The sequence below is a fragment of the Hordeum vulgare genome, chromosome 5H (assembly GCF_904849725.1).
Source record: "Hordeum vulgare subsp. vulgare chromosome 5H, MorexV3_pseudomolecules_assembly, whole genome shotgun sequence".
In the NCBI taxonomy this organism is placed as follows: Eukaryota; Viridiplantae; Streptophyta; class Magnoliopsida; order Poales; family Poaceae; genus Hordeum; species Hordeum vulgare.
In genome coordinates, this window is record NC_058522.1 from 579,123,235 (window position 1) to 579,139,305 (window position 16,071).

Here is a 16,071-nt window from a genome sequence, read left to right on the forward strand (position 1 = left end):
CTTACATCCTGAGACAAATTAGTTCATCCACACGAAGTCGACGAAAGGCGCGTGCACCCCATCAAAATGGCAAAGCTAGTAGACACCACCAGAGTATAGGGTGACGCCTTTAGCACATCCATGACTGATTGTCCGAACATCAGGGTCCGTCTTGAGGACCAACACCAGGATGGTAGCGAGGAGCAAACCACGGGGACCTCCTAGACGCGCATTGCGGCAAGGAGTCGTGCGTCGCACGGGGATAGGACCCCCGACTGGGCCAGCCCATCTTTGGCTCGCTTCCAACTTGGCCGGCCCAACTTATTTTTTTGTTTGAAAAATCCAATAAAAAAATTTCTGTTTTTTCAAATTCCGGATTTATTTTTTGAAAAGTACGAATTTTTTTTAAAAAAAATCATAACATTTTTTAAAATTCCGGAACATTTTTTCAAATATCGGAACATTTTAAAAAATTCTTGAATATTTTTTCAAATTCTGGAATATTTTTTAAAATTCCGGAACATATTTTAAAATTTAGGATTTGTTTTTGAAAAGTTCGAAACATTTTGAAATAATTTCCAGAACATTTTTAAAATACCGGGAATTTCTATCAATTTTCGGAACATTTTTAAAGTTCCGCAACATTTTTTCAAAGTCCGCAATATTTTCTTCATTTTCCCAAACATTTTTAAAATTCCGGAACATCTTTTAAAATTTCTGAAACTTTTTCAAAATTCCGGAATATTTTTTCAAATTCCAGAACATGTTTTTAAATTCTAGAATTTTTTTAAAATTCCAGAATTTTTTTAAAATTCTGAAACATTTTTTAAATACTGGAATATTTTTTTAAATTCTGAAACATTTTTGAAACAGAAACAGAAAAAAAAAGATACAAAAAGGAATAAAGAAAAAAGAAAGAAAGATACAAACAGGAAAGTCGCCTCCTCTCGTCATCTAGTGCCCTTCTGCTCGGCTCGTTATGGATTAGAATTCGACATTCAGATTAAGGTATACAAGTCGCTCCGTCGTTGCCTTCCTCGTCTTCTCTCTCAATTTTTAGATTCGTCGACGTCGTCTCGTCGGATTGATCCATGACCGACTAAAGCCTCCAGCTCCAATTAATATGTGCTATTGTATAAGTTTAAATTTATTTTATTCATCTTCTTTATCTTCTGTCTCAATAATAGATTTGGATCATCAAATAAATAGGCAACCAGGAGTTGGGTAGGTATGATCATTTTATATGTCCTGTCCAATTATTATGTAAAACATTATATTATACTCAGGATATATATTATACGAGGAGTATTTATTAAAAAAGTATGTGATATATATATATATACATATATATATATATACATATATATATATATAGGAAAAATACATCCTACAACCCAGGGGTAGTTACCTACATGTTCAATATAGTACCATGCGGGAGTATATATACTAGTTTATCATTTTAATTATGTTCATATACTATATACAAGATTTTTCAAAGTTTTTATTATATTTGTGAAATACATACATATTTGTATGTAAAAAAGAGCATACACAAAATATGATACATACTACCAAAAAAACAGTATATATACTACCTAAATATGATTATATACTACATACTACGCATACATACTCTTCAATTTGATACATACTCCATACAACATACAAAATAAAAGTGGTGGTAACTACCACCGATGGTAATATAGGACGGCCGTTTGGGGCACCTAGGTGCCCAGGCACCTTGCCTACATGCCGTCGGATCGAATCGTATGACTATTGTTATTATGTGTAGATGAGATACCGGGTTTGACCCATTAACAAATAGGCTAATTCTGCAATCAAATACCTTCCATAGCATGTGCATGACGTGGGATGCAAAAGGTATAAATATGCCAATCAAGCACCTTCCAAAGATGCGTTGTCCATTATGTACCTTCCAAAGATGTGGCTCTCCATGAAATGATCCATCGTTGGAACCAGAATGATTTCCCATCATATACCTTCCAACAGAAATTTGCATGGCATATCCATTATGGAAATGGTATAACTAGCCAATTAAATACCTTCCAAAAAATGTGCATCTAATTACTGTTCCGTATTTAAACAGTTCCATACGAAAATGTTTTCCATATGTACTGTCATGTATGATAGAGCAATTTAAAATATAATGATTTTTGTGAGGACGAATTTATGTAGAAAATAGCAATGATAGTTGTATGTTGTGTGCTTATTAGTCTGGGCCATGTGGGTATGTACGTACAATTAAAAAATAATTCTGAATTAAGACTATCAAAGTAAGTCGGGTATGACGCAATTAGAAAAATGTTGAGTCCGAGTAATAGTTTTGCGTAAAACACAAGGACAAGTGTGTGCACCATACTTAGGTATGTAAAAATACGCATATAATGCTAAGAGATGGAGTAACACAACCACTGTTTAGTGTTCATGCAAAAAAATAAAACGAGTGGGGAATCATACATATATTGGTGGCAGTAATATCATTAAGGACGAACCGTGCATGTTTAAATAAGATTAAGGAAATTTTGAAAACAAACTAATACACACTAGTGGGGACGGGGCCTTTAGCCCCGGCCCGTAAGGGGCTTTAGTCCCGGTTCACCAACCGGGGTTAAAGGGGCGGGACTAAAGGCCTAACCTTTTCGTCCCGGCCCTGTTACAAGCCGGGACTAAAGGTGCTCCACGTGGTCACCTCGTAGGGCCCCAGGGGCAGGCCCTTTTGTCCCGGTTCTTTACACGGACCGGGACTAAAGATTTTCAGATTTTGCTTGTTTTTGGGTTTTTTTTTGACTGAAATTATTTTTGGGTTTTAGGGTTTAGGGTTTAGGTGTTCGGGAGATTAATGTGATGCCTCGTTTGGTGTTCGGGAATTAGTTTTCATATAATTTAAATAGAAATAATTACGCATATATATATATATATATATATATATATATATATATATATATATATATATATATATATATATATAACATTAACTTATCTTACAAGCGATCATATATATACAATTATATGGAGATCTGAATTATCGGGACTAGAGCCCGTCTATTCGATTACATGGACGAACATCAGTAATGGCCCTTAGCTACACTAAATCGTCATTTGTCTTCGATAGCTTTCGTCCTCAGAAATCCCGCAAGCTCCTCTGCAACAGCAATCGCGCGTTGCTGTGGTAGGACCTTCGTCCTCATGGTCGTGTGCTATATAAGAAGAGGAGATGAATATGAATATCAATCATGATAACAAAGAATGACGGGTAAAAATAGAGGTGTGAATGTTCATTTCTTACGTAGAATCTGTGATCCTTGAACTCAGAGGTAAACGTGCGAATGGTCTCGCAAACATAGTATCCGCATAGATGCGTTCCCCGAGGCTGCTGGTCGCACTTTACGAGAATAGAATATATATAATCAAAATAATAATCTAGCATCATAAATGTATTGAAAATTAATGGAAGTATATCATACTACTAGTTACCTGAGCCGCTCTAAAGGTCAGCTTCTCAGGAAAGTTACCGGGAGTCACGCACTTGAACCGCTTCCAAACCCTGCCCGACAAGGATAATGATTTGCTAAGTTTTTCATTAATTGATATATCAGAAAATCATCGAAAGAGACCGATAGAGCGCAAGAATGATTAAAATTACCCTTGGAGCATGTCCTGCAGGCTTTGGAACTGTTCCAAGGGTCTCGATAATGGGTCAAAGGCATCAACTCTTCCCTTATCAATTTGAATGTCCAACAGAATCCAATGGAAGCTGCACATGTGTGTGTGTATATATATATATATATATATATGTGTGTGTGTGTGTGTGTGTGTGTGTGTGTGTGTGTGTGTGTGTGTGTCAGTAACTTATCAATTACACTTATAAGTGAATGGACACAACAGAATAAAGATCCTCACCTGAAGTTGTATGGAAACAGTATATGGTCACAGAAATTTTGATCTCTTAGAAACCTTAGAAGGTTTTCCTCCGTCTCCTTGGGTTTGTCAGTTAGCGTCGCTATATGTATTTTATCTGGGTCAATAAACCCAATATTTAGGATGTTCTTACTTTTACACTCCAGAATCTTCATTCTGCATAATAGAGTACAAGTTATATATAGACAATGAAATGAAATAACTAAACAAGTTATATGTAGACAACGAATTGAAAAACTTACACACAATAGCAACTCATAAACGATTTGTCGAGGGCGTCGCCATTGTACATCTAGAAGAGTTCATCAAAGTCGATATGGATTTCTTCGGACCGGCCGTAGTACTCCCGTGGGACACTCAGCACGATCGTCGTTCTCCCATTCTTTGATTCACTTAAGTACCATTTATGCAAGTAACGCATATTTGTTGGGAGATCATCATTGCTGACCAAAGGCTCTCCCATGACAAACTGTGGCTTAGGGGCTATCACAGCCTTGGTTATCCAAACTATCAAAATATTTTTTATTTTCATTATTAATAATTTTGACTATCCAAACTATCAAAATGCACCATTCAAAGGCACATCACAAAATTTCAACAATTTCTGACTTCATTTGGTATATTTCATGCATTTACTTATTTTTTGAGCTAGTTGACCCTGAAATTGAAAAGCACTATAAATGAACTCTGAAAATGTTGAAAGTTGGCATGCTATCATCATTTCACCCACATAGCATGTGTTAAAAAGTTGAGAGGGCTACGTCCAAAACTGGATGCAGTTCGTGTACAAAACGGACAATCTCTCTCGAAGTACCAGCGTTTCGAACGAGAACTCATCTCTTACAAAGGGATTTCATTTTTTTGAACTTATTTGAACTCCATACTTTTTGTGTGTTCAAAATGCACCATTCAAAGGAACATCACAAAATTTCAACAATTTCTGACTTCAATTGGTATATTTCGTGCATTTACTTTTTTTTTGAGCTACTTGACCCTGAAATTGAAAAGCACTACAAATGAACTCTGAAAATGTTGAAACTTGGCATGCTATCATCATTTCACCCACATAGCATGTGTTAAAAAGTTGAGAGGGCTACGACAAAAACTGGATGCAGTTCGTGTACAAAACTGACAATCTCTCTCGAAGTAGCAGCGTTTCGAACGAGAACTCATCTCTTACAAAGGGATTTCATTTTTTTGAACTTATTTGAACTCCATACTTTTTGTGTGTTCAAAATGCACCATTCAAAGGCACATCACAAAATTTCAACAATTTCTGACTTCATTTGGCATATTTCGTGCATTTACTTTTTTTTGAGCTACTTGACCCTGAAATTGAAAAGCACTACAAATGAACTCTGAAAATGTTGAAAGTTGGCATGCTATCATCATTTCACCCACATAGCATGTGTTAAAAAGTTGAGAGGGCTACGACAAAAACTGGATGCAGTTCGTGTACAAAACTGACAATCTCTCTCGAAGTAGCAGGGTTTCGAACGAGAACTCATCTCTTACAAAGGGATTTCATTTTTTTGAACTTATTTGAACTCCATACTTTTTGTGTGTTCAAAATGCACCATTCAAAGGCACATCAAAAAATGGACGATCTCTCTCGAAGTAGAAGCGATCCCCACAATAAGTGACGACATTCTTCTTCTCTCATATATGATGGACACTAGCTCACGTGATTTTTCAACCGTCGATGATGGTCGCTACTCCTACTTCCCCTAGTGCATAACCAATATCTAGCACAAGGAGAAGAAGGAGAAGCGACCCCCACAACAAAAGTGGTTTTGCCGCACGCCACGTGGTTCCGCTGGACGCCACGTGGTTCCGCTGCACGCCACGTGGGACTAATGGTCTTTCATTTTTAAATGATTGTTTTAATCAAAAACAGATGTGTTACAAAAGGGATTTCATTTTTTGAACTTATTTGAACTGAAGACTTTTTGTATATATATGTGGTCGAAATGCATGATACCATGAAGTTAGAAAGGGCTAAACCATTCAAAAGTAGCAAATGAAGTTAGAAAGGGCTAAACCGTTCAAATTTGGAAACTATAATGGCACAAACAGAAACTAGACATATATAAATTGGTCCAAGAAGTACATGATACTAGTCCAAATAGTACATAATAATAGCTACCATAGATATCTATACAAGTGTTCGACGTTAAGAACACTACTCGTCTGAATCATCTAAATCAGAATGTCCGCGTTCCTCGAGGTGACGCTCGCCATAGTTGATGACTCGAATCTTGCGATACAACTCGTATGAAACGTATGCATCTTTTGCTGCATACTCAATGTTGATATCATCAAGTGGGGCCTTCTCCCAAAGTCTGTGCTGAGACTTTGGGAAACTGGTCTTCATATCACCATATGACTCGTCGATCAAGGCAACTGCCATATGAGCCATCGAAGTCCTGTCATGTCGAAGCCTGAATATCGTTTGGAGATCAACGAGGCAACCAGCTGGTATCTCAATACCGAAGCTGTGCCTCATCTTCAGCTTGTCGTTTCTTATGTCAACGGAAGCAAAAGTGATGCCGCTGCGAAGGAAGTCCATGAGTTCTGGATAATGCTTGTCACTCCTGCAACAGAAACAAAGTAAAATGAAACAAATGTTACATACTACTGCAATAAGGAAACATGTTTCACTACAACTAAAGAAAAACTTATCTTTAGGATTCAAATAGAACATATGCAATGGAACCTAGAGAGATCACTATAGCTATCCAATGGAACCTAGAGAGATCACTAGCTATATGCAATTTTCATGACTATGACATATCATATTGCTATCCAATGGAACCTAGAGAGATCACTAGCTATATTCAATTTTCATAACCTTGGATCAAAGAACACCGCATAAAATTGTATCACTACAACTATGATTTCAATGGAACATATTGAACCAATCAGATTTTTTAGATTATGGAACACTGTTCCAATCAGATTGTGTTTCCTTCAACTAATCAAAATTGTTTCACTACAACTATTTGAAGCGAACCAACTATGATTCCAATGGAACATATTAAACATTAGTTGATTCTAATACGATTTTTCAGATTATGGAACACTATTCCAATGGGATTGTGTTTCCTTCAACTAATCAAAATTGTTTCACTACAACTATTTGAAGGGAACCAACTATGATTCCAACGGAACATATTAAACACTAGTTGATTCTAATACGATTTTTCAGATTATGAAACACTATTCCAATGAGATTGTGCTCCCCTTCAACTAATCAAAATTGTTTCACTACAACTATTTGAAGGAAACCAACTATGATTCCCATGGAACATATTAAACACTAGTTGATTCTAATACGATTTTTTAGATTATGGAACACTAGTCCAATTAGATTGTGCTCCCCTTCAACTAATCAAAATTGTTTCACTACAACTATTTGAAGGGAACCAACTATGATTGAAACAAATAAACTTACAATGTCATTATCTTGGATCAAAGAAAGCCTCAAAACTTACCTCACCCATTGGAAGATCAAGACATGGCGTTGGAAGCATAGCTGGATGACGGCAACACCGCGTTGATCGGTCGTGTACTCCAGATCAAGCCCCAAGAACTTCTCATGATCCGCTGCGTGGTCAAACCATTTTTCCTTCAACTGTTGAAGAAAAAACGGCACCTCGTTGCTCAAGTTCGTGTACACGACATCGAGCATCGTCGTGCCATCTGCGAGCACCTTACGAAAGCTAGTTGGCATGGTGGAAGAAGAGAAGGGAAGAAGAAGAACAGAGGGGAAGAACAGAGAAGGAGACGCGAGAGAGAAGAAGAACAGAGAAATGGCGACTGTACGCTTCGGTTCGTGCTTTTCATCGTCCGAAACGACGCGGGATGCAAACCGTTTGGGCCTTTATTCCCGGGTTGAGCCACCAACCGGGACTAAAGAGGTATACCAAACGGTTGCCACCACTATGGCAGGCCACGTGTTAGGCCTTTAGTCCCGGGTTGAGCCACCAACCGGGACTAAAGAGGTATACCAACGGTCGCCACCACTACGGCAGGCCACGTGTTAGTCCTTTAGTCCCGGGTTGACCCACCAACCGGGACTAAAGGGGGATACGAACGGTTGCCACCACCACTGCCCGCCGCATAGCCCTTTAGTCCCGGTTTGGGACACGAACCGGGACTAAAGGCTCCTTACGGGCCGGGACTAAAGCCTCGAGGGAGGCATTGAGAATTGGGGCGACGTGGCCGGGCCTTTAGTCCCGGCCCAGAGGCAGGCCGGGACTAAATGGTCCAGGCCAAAGGCCCATTTTCCACTAGTGACATTCGGACTGAAACATATCATCAGGTATGTAAAGGAAGATCGCCACATGTGGAAGTGTTATGGCCAGGTAGGTGGCACTTCTTGCATACTTTATTAATTTTGGACCTTGTCAAATTCTCTGGGTTTTCGGAACACCCAGTTCTGTAGTGTCCTTTCTTATTGCAGAAAGAACATTTCCGTTTTGTACGTGGAACACCTTCAGCAGCAGATTTCATTCTTGTTGCCTTCGAACGACCTCGCTTCTTGCGTCGGTTAGGCGGAAGCACATCGTCATGCAATTCAGCTTCCAAGTTGGCCTCGTCTTCCATTTCATTGGCACACTCATCATCTGGTACCTCATCCAAAAGTGTATACCTTGTGTGGACTTGAGGTATACACGTGCCATCTTCTTGGGTTGGCAGCAAACGGATCTCCTGTAAAGCTTCAGTAATTTTCCTCATTGCAACATGGTACGCATCAAATGATGCATCACCTTTGGATGATAAATCCATGCAAGCTTCAAATAACAGGGTATGACGGTGAGTCCTTGAAGCAGCTGTAACCATGTCGAAGTTGCCTTTATTTCCTTCTCGGACATTGCAAGTCCATCTTTTCTTGATGTATTTGTCTGGAAGAGTCCGGCAGCCAATATGCATCATAACCTAAAACGGAAATAAATCATATAAGTTTCATATAATTTCTTTAGGAAAAACTAGCTCCGAGATGATTGTTCATACCTGATTATGTGGGGGCATAATATGCCCATGTGTTCAAATAACCTACAAATACATCTGTATTCCTCTTCATCTTTATTTACATGAACCGGAAACTCTAACTTGCTCCAATTTTCCCTCGTATCACAATCCATGTGAACAGTTATGTATGTTCCATCAGTTGTGATTTCCTGGACAAGGTAAGACGCACTCATGTATACCTGGTCGCTGAACTTTGCAAACATGGCGTCTGTGTAAACTTTAGCAGCTTTCCTCTCTATTGGCGAACCAGATCCAGGCTGCCTTGCATCCTGTGAATATGAAAAGTGGCAACAACGTGAGGAATGGTAATGAATCACATTTAGAGGATGAGAAAAAAACTATATTTTTTTATATTAGAAATATACCTTCGAAATGTCGAACTGAAGTTTGTCCTCAGCCGCAATCCTATCAGCAATAAACTTATCGTATTGTTTAACAAAGTTATGCATGGTTGATGATGGTGAAACATAGGCTTTGAGCACATGATTCATGCACTCGCTGCGTTGTGTTGTCGTCATCTTTGCGAAGAAGAAATCTTTAAAGTATGGTGATGCCCAGCGATGACGTTTATCCCACGCATCTTGCAGCCAAGTGTTGCTCTGGAGATCATACTCAGCAATAAGTGAGTTCCACGCACCTTCAAACTCATCTATGGTCCTTGTATGATTAAGAACTCTATGGAACTTGTCTTTGAAATCAGATGTCTTGCTGTAAAGATGAGGACCAGTAATTTATTTGGCTTTGTTAAAAACGTGCCATTTACACCGCATATGGACCGTGTTAGGGAATACAGCTTGTCTGGAAAGTTCCATGGCCCTGTTCTGGTCTGTATTATTTGTAGAAAATAATTAGAATGTTTGAACAAAAAAATGAAAAAGTGCTTTAAGGGTATGTGAAGAGTAAACCTGTGAGAATTCCAACTCGATGCTTATCATCGACAGCTTTAAGAAAAGTACTAAACAACCACTTGAAGGCATCTTCTGATTCTTCTATAACCAATGCGCAACCAAAGATAACAGTCTGAAAGTGATTGTTTACACCCACAAAAGGAGCAAATGGCATACCATATATATTTGTTTGGTAGGTAGTATCAAATGTAACTACGTCGCGAGAGTTCTTGTAACAAAACCTAGACCACGCATACGACCAGAAAACATTTTTTATCTTGCCAAGTAAAATATCTGAATGTAGAACGTAATTATTGACTGAAATCATATGCAAGATGTTTATGCAAACTTAAATACGTGATGCAATGTAAATACCTGTAGAAAGATGACGCATCCGTATATGTATGTGGCCTTTGTCTCATCAGTGAGCTTGTTGGCCAATGCCCGTGCTGCTGAAATAATGTCATTGACGACATACCTCGCCCAGTTCCAAGTCGGGATGTCATCCAAATTCTTGAGAGCCATAAAATATCTTGGACATATATTGTCCAGTAAAGTCTGGGGCGCAAGGAATTTTGTCATCAAAATCAGAATGAATGCAGTCTTGAAGGCAGCAATTTCGACATCCGACATTGGTGCTTCATGTTTTCTGGTTAGAATATCAGTGAGTACATTTCTCGTGATTTTTTTGAACTCCGGAACTTTCAGTCGGATGCATATAATTTTTGATGTCACTGATTTCTTCCGTTGAAGGAACTCGCAACTCCTTTCCCGAGAATGGGATACCCAGAACTTTGTTAACATCACCATCGGTGAAGTATAAAAGAGTTATGTCACTCATTCTGATTGCTATATCTTCAGTGGATACCCTAGATAGAAGGTTGTGGCTAAATTCACGGGAATTTTTTATTTCCGGTAGTTTCAAAATTCCGTCAAAATTCATTTCACTAACTAAATGTTTCTTTTCATCGTTAAATTCTTTCACGATAGACGAAATAGAAACGGGTGTACATCTAGAAACCGGCGCCACATATTTAGAAGGAAGTGTTGATGACGTGATCGGTGGCTCCATGAAATCGTCATCGTCGTTGTCTACAGCGGCAGCCATCTTTCTTCCTGCAGTAGCACAAGTCTGCAACCTGGGCATGAATATACCTGCAACTGGAAAATAAATGAGTAAATTACTATCCTAGCCAAGACAAACTATGGAGGGACGGAGCCACTAGCCAACCTGGCCAAGAAAAACGATGGATAATGATTACCTGGGTATGCCCGTGTAGAAGCTGAACGATGGAGCGCTTTTGACCTGGCTGATGCTTGTGAAGAAGACAAACTAAGGAGAGGTCAAATCAGCAAGGAGAGCTCGTGTAGACAATGAACCAGCCATATTGGATCACGTATAGGCATGTAAAAAATGCATGGCCCTTTGATTTAGTCCTGCTTGTACTCCTCGGGCAAACTGTCAATTGCATGGCCTTTTTTTGGTAAGCAATCAAATTAGAGGGCAGCTTTTATTTTTAGAAACAATCCAATAAAATAGCAACAGTACACTTGGAAGGTTGGAATCGTGGAAGGTGCGAATGGTGGCTGGTTATTAGGACGTGGCTGGGTAATAAATACCTATTTCTAACGGGTTGAGCAATTGTAAACCCGATATGGTGATGCGTTGATCGACGGCTGATGCTCTAGGTGCCCATGCACCTAGGGGCCCCAAACACTTTACCTATAGGACGGCCGTTCGGGGCACCTAGGTGCCCAGGCACCTTGCCTAGATGCCGTCGGATCGAATCGTATGACTGTTGTTATTATGTGTAGATGAGATACCGGGTTTGACCCGTTAACAAATAGGCTAATTCTGCAATCAAATACCTTCCATAGCATGTGCATGACGTGGGATGCAAAAGGTATAAATATGCCAATCAAGCACCTTTCAAAGATGCGTTGTCCATTATGTAGCTTCCAAAGATGTGGCTCTCCATGAAATGGTCCGTCGTCGGAACCAGAATGATTTTCAATCATATACCTTCCAAAAGAAATTTGCATGGCATATCCATTATGGAAATGGTATAACTAGCCAATTAAATACCTTCCAAAAAATGTGCATCTAATTAATGGTCCGTATTTAAACAGTTCCATACGAAAATGTTTTCCATACGTACTGTCATGTATGATAGTGCAATTTAAAATATAATGACATTTGTGACGACGGATTTATGTAGAAAATAGCAATGATAGGTGTATGTTGTGTGCTTATATATATAGAAACTCTATTCATCACCCAGGATGCAGATTAAATTATTCCTCACCCGAGGTAATTTTACGATCATTTCATAAAAAAAATTGAAATGCAAATGGAGACGTTTATATTGATTCAATACGAAAAATTCGACATAAGAAAAAAAAATATAGGTCATAAGACCAGAAAAATCACATTTTATGTATAATTTACACTATGTTTTATGTTTGTAATTTTACGTGATATAAAATATTTTTTACGATGACTATGTATTTGTTTACGGTCTCTTTTTACGTATGAGATAAGATTTAAATTTCATAAACGTAAAATTACAGTGTATTGATGTGAAAATAGAGGGGGGTGAAGAATAAGTATTCCTCACCTGGGTGACGTATGCTCGTTAGTTTATTTTCAAGAGATAGGGTTTTAATTTTTAGTTTCGTACGGGCCCTGGATTTTGCGGGTCCTGCCTAGAAGTGAGCAACCGAGACCGAAGGCATGGTGACCTGGGAGAAGAGAGAGCACCGTTGTGCGCACAACACCGACAAAGACACTGGAGACTGCCCTCTACGTAGACATAAGCTTGTCAAGGGTAGTCCAGTGTGGTCTGGGGAGCCACACTGCCACCGCGGGGGTCAGCAGCGAATGGCCCACCTCGCCCCGAACCCAGCGAGCCCACGACACATCCTGGCGCAAGTGTAGACGGTGAAGGAGCTTCATTAAGAGGTATTTGTTCTGGACGAGATCACAACCTCTGTCCTCCAGGCGATTGATGCCCTTCGTCGCTCCTTCCTTTGGTCCGCGGCCGACAAAAGGCGTCGAGGGCCCTGTGCCTGTTGATAATAATAACTATGGTTGTATGTATGAATTGATGCAGAGTCCTGGGTTATCTTCTTTCTCGATAAAGAAAAGAATAGAAGCACTTTTTTTTATGGTTGTCTTTTTATTCATGAACGTAGAAACTAGTACTAATTTAAGGCGGCCATATGTCTCTCTAGACACTAGTCCTTCTTCAGACCTTGTGTCGCCCCCTCCCGAGCAGACTCGGGGGATCCATAACCTAGTCCCGCCGCCAGCCCCTTTCCTCCTGATTCCCCCTCGCCGCCACCTGAGGTTGCCGTCGGGCAAGCCCGGCGCGCTGCCGATGAAGGTGGCCATGGGGCCTTCGCTGCTCTGCCTCTGCGGCAGGGGGCTGCATGCTCCGGGGCGGTGGCCCTGGTCGGAGTGCCGTCACCGGCCCTCGGCAGTCAGTGGCGCGGGCATGGGCCGGCGCCCTCGGTCGTGTGGACGGCGATCGAATAGGAGGACGTGAGCCCTCGTGCATCGACAGCCTTGGCTGTTGGTGGCGCCAGATCTCGTCGCCCCTGCCTCCTATGTAACTAGTGCTAGAAACTAGGACATATAGAGTGCCCTGTAATTGCCGGAAATAGGAATGAAGAGAAGAAGTGGAGGAAAAATAGAAGAAGAGGAGAAGTAGAAGAAAAAGAGGAGAAGTAGAAGAGGAAGAAGAGGATGAGAGGAAGAAGAGGGGGAAGGAGAGGGAATTAAAAAAATAGGTTAATTCTCTTTTAGGTTAATTCTGTTTTAGAACTTTTTAGGTTAGTTCTGTTTTAGAATTATTAGAGGAAGAAGAGGAGGAAAAGAAGAAAGGAAGAATTATTTAGGTTAATTATGTTTTAGAATTAATAGTGATCTGTCATATAAGTTTCTTGGTAGTTGCCTTCGATTGATTTTAAATGTTTCAACTATGAACATAGGAAATGTGTGACGACGAAAGGGAATTCGTTATGTGCGAAGATGAGCGCGGCCTATGCGACACGCCTCACCTAGTTGGTGGTAGGCGCTTCAGCATCATGTTGAATGAGAACTTTGAAGTGGATACAGTAAGTCACAACGACAAGTCTTTTTCGTAATTAAGCATGACTTCTTTTGCTTCAACTTATAATTTCTAATTTTTACTATTCTACTAGCGTATCACCTGCCATGCAAGAATTTATGTCTAGAATAAGATTGGTTTCAGTACTAAAAAACTATGGAGGTAAAGAGAGTTCACTTGAGGATCGAGCATGATTATACTTTTGCCATAAAGTTGTACAATGCAGACACCTACTCCTATTTTGAATGCATAAATTGGCAAGCACTATGCAAGGCTTATGCATTTGAGCCTAATATGCTTATCACCTTTGATATTCGTCCGGAAGATGAAATTGAAGGTAATATCGACATCTGGGTCGACGTGCAGACGCCTCCAGTCACTAGTAGAAAACAGGGCATTTGTCCCGGTTCATAAGGGCCATTAGTCCCGGTTCTTGAACCGGGACTAATAGGTCGTTACTAATGCCTCCCCCCTTTAGTCCCGGTTCTTACACGAACCGGAACAGATGGGCATCCACGTGGCCGCTGCGGGCAGCCCATGCAGGGGGGCCTTTGGTCCCGGTTGGTGACATACACCGGGACCAAAAGGCATCCACGCGTCAGAAACTGGCTGCAGCTGAGGGTTTTTTTTTGAAAGTGGCTGATTTAGGGGTTTTGGGGGTTAATTTAGGTTATTATTAGCTAGCTAATAGAGAGAAGTGTCCTCTCTTATCTTCGTGCTTGGTTTACCAACGCTACTGCTATGTTCATTTCACCCGCTGATATATAATAACTCTTCATGCTCGCATCATACATCATCATATATAATAACAAGTCCTACTAATCATGCATCATCATACATCATAATAACAAGGAGCATCCATGAGAATGCACAAAATTTCATCAGGCACACCACCATCATACTTAAAAGTGCAGTAGCAGTTCAACACTATCGTACTTAAAAGGTTTATACTATAAAGATTAAAGCCATCAAGTTCTTAAGATATTCACTCCTGCTTCTTCACCTTCTCCTTCATCATCTTGATGCGCTTAGAGCGGCGAAGCCCCAGGCCAGGCTATGGGATGTACTCCTCTACCACAATTGGCATGGCCCTATCGCCCAGCTGTGGGACATCCATCGCGAGGCCATCGTCGCTGCTACTTTTGCTGTCGCGAGAGTCACTGCTACTTTTGCTGCCAGAGTCGCTGCTGCCGTAGACATAGCACCTGTCGCAGTACTCGCTGCACCTGCTCCCATTGCCTTGCCAAATGCAAAAAAGTTTTTTTTAAAAATGGGTGTGAGAGATAGCCTAATGGAGAGGAAGAAGAGACAAAGCGTACCGGCATCGTCGTCAACCTGGTAGCGCCTCCGACACATAGTCGTGTCGAACACCTTCACGGCGAATGTGGCGTTGCCGTCGTACCTAAAGACAAGGAAGTACCCGATCCCCAGGTCGTAGGCACGGACGAACTGCTTCCAGCCACGATCTAGGTACATGCGGCCATCGGCGTCGAACACCACCTCCACGTCCCACAGCTTGCGAAGCCCGTTGTCGTCCTGCCTCAGCTACATGTTCTGTGGCCGATGGCCGTCCAGCATCTTCACAAAATTGTGCGGCAGCACCAGCTTGGAGGATTTCTCAAGTATAACCGTGAAGAACTCCATCTCTGAAAAGCAGCAGAAGAGACCAATTACTACCCTTTACAACATTGTCATACACCATTTACAGCAACATGATCATTAGTATTAGGAAGGACCTAATTAAATACCCTATTTAAGGTAAAATAGCATAAAACAATATAGACCCTGACTCGAGGTCGGAGGGGGGTCGGTGACGGGGACGACGGCGCGGATGATGGAGGGGGCTCCTAGATTTCTGCATAGTGCTCTCTAATTTTAGCATTCAAAGTAGGAGTATTTTTCCAATTTGAACATTCAATAAGCAAAAACAAATCGTAAAATAAAGTAGTATTCAAATTAGCATGCATTCAATTATAAGCAAGACTACATCAGCGATCTCTTGTGTCCATACATCGTCGAATATTATCACTAATTAATACTCCTCGAATACTATCATACATAAAGCATCATTAATACAGCTAGAACCGTAGCGCCCGACGGGTATCGTCATGGGCGGTGGA